This window comes from Triticum dicoccoides, chromosome 7B (assembly GCF_002162155.2).
Source record: "Triticum dicoccoides isolate Atlit2015 ecotype Zavitan chromosome 7B, WEW_v2.0, whole genome shotgun sequence".
Taxonomy (NCBI): Eukaryota; Viridiplantae; Streptophyta; class Magnoliopsida; order Poales; family Poaceae; genus Triticum; species Triticum dicoccoides.
This window is the reverse complement of record NC_041393.1, coordinates 103,280,218-103,287,597: the sequence shown is the minus strand read 5'-3', so window position 1 is coordinate 103,287,597 and position 7,380 is coordinate 103,280,218. Positions and strand designations below refer to the sequence as shown.

The 7,380-nt window shown below is 42.3% G+C and overlaps 1 long non-coding RNA gene across 1 annotated transcript; it reads right to left on the bottom strand.

Moving 5' to 3' along the window:
- Window positions 1-2,292: 2,292 nt before the first annotated feature.
- On the bottom strand, window positions 2,293-3,512 carry LOC119341254. Its single transcript, XR_005164999.1, has 2 exons — window positions 2,964-3,512; window positions 2,293-2,753 (listed from the first exon to the last, which is right to left on the bottom strand). It is a non-coding gene; the product is annotated as an uncharacterized LOC119341254 (long non-coding RNA).
- Window positions 3,513-7,380: the final 3,868 nt, after the last annotated feature.

Sequence of the window (7,380 nt, the reverse complement as noted above, 5' to 3'; positions counted from 1 at the left end):
AATAAAAGATTTTAAAGACGCATCATACTTTACTAACAATCACTAAAAATCAAATCTAAATTAATTAACCTTACCTTAAATCACTCAATCACTTTAATTAAAAAACATTTTCTTTCCTAACTGCAGTTGGTAGTCTCGCTTCCAGGTTTTTTTCGTCCCACCACTTTCGTCCGGTTTTTTTCATAGGTTAATCGTCGTAGATTTTTTTCGATGCTGGTTTCTTATTCACCGGTTTATTTACCCCTCAGCTCTTTACTTGCAAATCAGCACTTTCCAATCATGCACGCAATCACGGATCTAAATTTACTAACTTATCCAAATCAACCGATACCTTCCATTATTGCAAATTTCTTTAGAAAACAAATAATATATTTTAAGGAAACAAATAAAATATTTTAAAGACGCATCATACTTTACTAACAATCACTAAAAATCAAATCTAAATTAATTAACCTTACCTTAAATCACTCAATCACTTTAATTAGAAAACATTTTTTTTCCTAACTGCACCCCGCTTAGTGTGCACATAACAATCCCAAGTAATTAGAGTCACATGATTGAATCAATTTATTTAGAGTGACATAATTGAATTCATTTATTAACAATAATCCTCACCAAAAGTGCGTTTAGCAATTTTAGAGGGCGGACCAAAACTCTGTCATCCGCTCGCCCGCGTTTGTTTAGTTACAGGAAAAAATGGCATAATATATGGAAACAACACGACCGTGAAGGCGGCGCAATCTTCGGGGATAGGGGATCGGAGGAGAAGGATTGGCCTGGCAGCATGATCGGGGTGCTTCCCCGCGGCCGCGGCCGTCCTCGCGATGCCACCTACCCGAAATCAACGCTGCTCCCTGTCGTCAGCCGAGGCGACGCCGCTTGCCCTCCTACCCACGGTCCGCATCCGCGTGCAGCTACGGCGGAAGGAGAAGCGACGGGGCCGAGGTCCTTCATGTGTTCCGGGATGGAGGCCAAGATTTCGTCGAGGTCGTTGCTGCCTCCTACACTCAGCGTGTGTCGCCGAGATCGAGGCGAGCATGAGGAGCTGTGGCCACCGCCATGGTCACCCCATCGCAGGGGATGGAGCACGCCGTCGGCCTACAGCTTGTGGAGATCACTGTTGCTCTTCAGGTCGCGTGGTGACCGGATCTTGCCGATGTGTCCCTCCCCAACGACCTCCTCTTCGCCCGGTTGGCCGGCATGAATCTCGCCACTACTGCCCTCAACTTCTCTGCCTCGAGCTCCACGGTCAGCCACCATGGATCCCCCAGCTGGAGGGTCACGTGAACCAGCCGTCCTCCCATGCTGCAGCGGCGAGAAGGTGACATGGCTCTCCGTACACGAAGAGTGGAGTTCAGTCAAGTACTTATATACTTGGCCTCTACTGCTGATCCATGTACATGGAGAAGAACAGACAACCGCTCATTCATGCTTCGTTCCACTCCTTTGCGCTACATTACTGGAGGTGACATTTTCCTATCTCTCTATGTTGTAACAAGCCTGCTGCCTGCATAGTTAATGGATTTTTTATTTAAATTTATCGCTGCTTAGTGCTTTGTTGCAATTGTTCACCCAAGATTCTTATATATAATTTAAGCGTATGTAGGCATACTTAGCTTTGCTATTCCATTTTTTCTGGCGCATAGAAATAAGAGTATTGTCCAGGTTAGGTATTCAATTGAGTATGGTATTTGGATTGCTATCAGAATGTCTTTTCTATGCATGTGATTTCTCACATCTGGTTATAACATTTGTGAAGACGTGCATTGCACGTGCACTTGGAAGCGGGCCTGTGGCCCGCGCTGGACGGCGCCGACGCCGACCCGAGCCACCTCAGCCGCGTATTCTTGGAGCTGTGGCTGGTCGATTTACATGAAATTAATTCCCCCAGTTCTGGTGGCAAATATAATACACATAATCCATATTGTTATGCACTAGCGTGTATGTGTGAAATAGACGGATTATGGTCCCGTACACAATAAGATAGATATGCGTGTGTGTTAGAGAGAGAGGGAGAGGGGGTAGAGAGTGAGGAAGAGGGAGGAAGAGTGTGTGTCTCTGTGTGTGAGGATTTGATGGTAAAAAAGATCGTCAATGTCGTAATATTACTCTTAAAATTAATGTGACCCCGTTGCAACGCACGGGCGTTCTTCTAGTAGATTTTATATGTTAGTTAATTAACACGGGTTAATTAATGAACCGTCATTAGTTGAATAGGTGTGTCCAACACCGAACAGACGCCTCGTACGGACGCATGTGTCCGTACAGACGCATTCTTTCCCTTCCCATCTCTATTGTAACTACCGAGTGTATATATATCTTGAGAATCAATGAAATCAGGAGCCTTTCCTTCATTCAATCACTTTTACATTCAACATGTTATCAGCCCTTTGCCCTAACCCGACCCGAGCAAGCGATTAGGCCACTAAACAAACTGGCAGCGCCGGCGGCGCCCGCACACTATCAATCCGTCACCGGCGATGTCTTTGATGGCCGAGAGACAGCCGAACGAGTGCGAGCCCAGACCTCTTTGACGCATCGCGTTGTCCCCGGCGGAGCGTTTTCACGAACGGCTCGCCTGCGAGCAACGCGGAACTGGCGACAGTCCAAGCCCACCGGTGCGTGATGCGTGCACGCCTCACGCTGCAGAACGGCACGGCGGCGCAAGTCTCCAGCCGGCGCGTGGTCGCGTGGCCTCGACCTCCCGCATCAGCCCGAGGCGTTCACGGCCCAGGCGCGGCGAATCTCTCGATCTGGGAAGAAACCAGATGCAAATGAGATGAAAGCACAAAATCCAGAGAGAAAGGTAAGAACGGGGAGGGGATCAGAAGGAAACATACAAGATCCCTGTAACACATCTCGTACAAAACGACAATCATCCAAAGACCAACTCTGTATCTTGATTGATACATCAATCAGGTGATTCAATTCCAATTTCGTTCCTGCACGAAGTAAGCACTAACCTCCAGGGCGTCGTTTGCATGCCGTCCAAGGCAAACTTCGGCGGCGACCCATGGCCCGGACAACGCTGCCTCGGCCAGGCTCCTAGCGGAGCGGCGGAAACCTTCGGCCCGGCTGCTCCCAGCCTGCACCCGGAGGCGGCCGCAGCGGCCAACGGCCGGTGCCCGGCATGGCAATGCCCTCAGGCGCGCGGCAGCGCGGTCCACAGCCCAGGCAGAGGCGACACCCTCTGCGCCCGACGCACCCCGGCGGCGCCCTCCATCGGTCTGAATCCTCGGCGCACAGCGACGAGCCCGCCACATGGCCATCATCCGAGGCTCTCGACCTCAGGGCGGCTCCCACGGAGCGACCAACCACGACGCGGCTATCCAGCCCTTCGGCGTGAGCGCACCATGAGCGGCAGTGGAGGCGACGTCCTCCGGCACGGCGCAGAAACCGACGGCCGGCAACGCCCTCTGGCGCGTGGCGTTGTACGAGCAAGCCCTCTGGCTACGGCCGGCGGCGCCATGAACCGCAGCATCGGTGCCTCTGTGCAGAACTAAACAAATCGATGGGTTTGTGATGCATCGAGGATGAGTGGATGACGATAGGGAACCTTATCCCTTCGGCCATTTGAGTCTAAGCCCTTCTAGTTTCTTTTATTGGCAAATGCATCATCAGACTTAATATTACTTGAACACAAGCCATCAGGTTTATTGTTTTAGATTTTGGTTAATACCACTATATAATATCGGTTGAGTTCCAAGGCATTGAGCCTATATGTTTTTGGATGGGCCGACCATTACATCTGCAATGGACCCTAAAGATACTAGTACTGTTCTTTACAATAAATGCAACAACTATGTTTTGCAGTTGATTTTCTTCTTCTTGCAAATCATGATGTAAATTCAAAACAATGATTGTGAAGTGTCATACTTAATATGACTACATCATATTTTATTTGCGTATCACAAGGTATGATGGCATCTACTGCGTAATTTGCAGATTATCCATCACTACTGTGAGGTCTACATTTTTTTATTTTAACAAGATAACTACCTTCGAAGTGCTCTTCCAAGTATTAATATTATATGTGACTACCTCAAGATATTATAAGGTAATACTGGCATCTACTGCAAATTTTGCAGACTATCCATTATTACAGCAAGGTCTACATCATGTCACTTGTGACAGATGATTACCTTTAAAGTGATTTCACACATTTTGCATAACATAAGGTAATAGAATTATGAACATCTACTGACAAAAGTCAGACTATGTTATCTATTGCTGCGAGATTTACACCGCATCCGGTGATTATCTTCAAAGTGTTATCCTATATAAATTGAGGTCTACACATATGAGTGTATAGCTAGCATCAGCTATCATAAAATTTGCTCCTTTGAAGCAATTATTGTTGTTCACTAAAATTATTTACTCTCCTAGTAAAGAGATAATAATAATGATCTTACATGATTAAAATGGCATTTTTTTCTATTATGAATTATTTAAGCATAATTTTGCTTGAATAAGACGTGGAAAATTACACAAATATTACTATTTGTGATGATATTGTCGTCCATACATAAAGGTGGAGACCATAATTTATAGCAAAGATCGAGTGTCTCAAACACTATTACAAGATCCACATCACATTTTGGGTTGATATTTTATAGTGACTAACCCCATGTTTGAAAAATGTCATGGCTATTCTCTTGATAGCTAAATATGTACATATTCATTTTATATGTCGCAAACTTCACTTAGTTCTCAAACTAAGTACATTATGGATGAGTATTTATTCACTTCGAATATTTTTCCTTTAAGAGAAACATGCTGCCATGAGCACATCACGAATGATCGCCCATTCGTTTTTCAAGACCTCAAGTCTATTGCATCTCACAATTCTGTCACATAATCAACTTCAAGTTGAGATCTCGTGATCAAATATTTTCATATGCAGATCCAGTTGAAAATTCCTTATACACTTTATCTCCTCTTAAGATGGTACTACCATTTTTATGATGAAGAAACATGGAATTTCTTAAAATCGTCAGATTCAACCAACGGGTGCTATACCATTATTTGAAATTTCTTACTAGTACCGACAATACTATGCAAGTTAGTGGTAACAACACAAAACCATGAGGAATTCGAAGTAAAGTGGATGCTAATAGACAACCAAAGATAGAATCATCTCTTAATAGGAATTGGTCATTTTCAAATGATCAAAAGACAGCTCTCCAGTTTGTCAAATGTGTGGTTATATAAGTATTGTATCTATGATTACCAGACCGTCAAACATATGGTTGAACCACACCACAAATTTATTAAAAGGCCAATAAGTTTAATGGGATAAATTTGAAAATTTGCAAATAACAACCGAATTCTAGTAAAGGATTGTTCTCAGAATCTTCATCAGAAGGAGGACCAAAATCTAGTGCAGAAAATGGAGGATGAACTCATTTGCACTCAAGAATATCGGGGACCTCAGGTAATGTCCTAATTATCCCACCATATTATTAGCCTATACTTGTACTGCAACATGTAGTAAAATGCCCAATATCATATCCCTTGGATACAATATTCGATAAATTTGAATGTATGCTTCAATTCATACTCAATATTGTTGCGCACACAATGATTTTCTAAGTATTAATAAATTAAATATTAGGCTTGATAGCCTTAGCCATCCTGGTTTGGGGGTGATTAGAAAATTGTTGACAATTCTGTTGGTCACAACTTAACAAGTTGCAAAATATTCCCCATATCATCAGATTATATGTGCACCACATGTGCCATAGGGGAAATCTATTTTAAGGAACTCTCACCTTAACAATTCTAAGCAAGCCACTTATTCTTCCTTGAACACATTCAAAAGATATATGTGGATTGCTTAACCATTATTTGGGGTAATTTAGATAACTTATGATACTCATATACACATTTATAATTTTTTTAAGTGTGTTTCTAATCACACACAACCATGATCTTACCTGATAAATTGCTTAACTTATCAAAGTAGGAGCAAAGTTCTCCTGAACAAAAGATAAATCCATTCGAATGGACAATGTCGTTGAACTCATTTCACGAGACTTTTCTGATTGCATTCAGTACCCTATGTACATACTCAGAATGGTTTAACTAAATTTCTTATCAAACAAAGTCAAATAAATTACATGACCACTTTCAAAGAATTGTAAATTTACTAGCCTCTTCCTGGACAAATACGGCCTTACACACTATAAGTATGATCTAAATCATACCAACTGCATATTATACTACTTTCCCCTTGTAGTAACTACGTGGAAATCAATAAAGTATTTCCCATCTGCAATAATTTCGTTACATACCGATATCACCACTCCAGCGTACATCAATGGGCACTCACAGACAATTAGGGATCTATGTGAGGAATAACAATTTATCCGTCAATCAAAATTATTCATAGCCCGTATGCTGATTGCATAAGAAATAAGGATATTTTCCGGCATTAGGGGGAGATAAGTACCACAAAGAATGCCGAGAAATAAATTATAAATGTTATTGACATTCAATCCTTATATCCACGTACTCAAAGAATCTAAACTAGAAGTTTAGAGAATCATATATTTGCAACACATTGCAAATCTGCCACAGACATTTACTGATGACAAGGTGTCACTAAATTCTATATTCCTGCAGTAAAGTGTCAGGAAGAGTGGAGGTACCTGACAAACCACTCTTCTCCCCAAATGAGAGCAAGAGGGGGAGAAAGTCTGACAACACGAGATATAACTTCTCATATGCTTCCGCGGAAACAGAGGAAATCAATTCCTCAACCAGTAAATGTAATTCAACATCAAGTTGAAAGACACCTCACTGGATGCTCATCATCCAAAGCCCGGCATAAATGTGCACAAATGTTTTGGTGCCGGGACATTGAAACACCTTACCTCCATTTGTTGTAGGAAATCACAAGGAGTTAAAAGGAATAAATATATTATCCACAAACTTCAATGATTCCATCAGAATCAAATAAACTAAAGACTACATTTATCGACATATATTTCTTCTCAAATTGCTAAACCTTTTGGGCCCGAACCAAAATCCATGGTAGAGTGCCTCTTGCACTCATATTGGTTCACATAAAAGGAAGTAAGCAATGAAGAATAGCACTCGCTTTACAAATGAGTAGTATTTACCGCAGTAATACCTACTCCTCATAAGTATCTTCCATATGGAATACTAAAAACTTCTCATTCATAGACAAAGTCAATGAGGTGGTGAGAAAGCGAGGCTTGTAGCAAAAGGGTTCACGCAGAGACCCGACATCGATTATGATGTAACATACCCTCTTGGTATGAGCGAAATTATGTTTCGATACTAAATATCATTGGCAATAAAAATAATAACAATAACCATGCAGTTGATGGATGAAGTGGCTACATACTCATATGA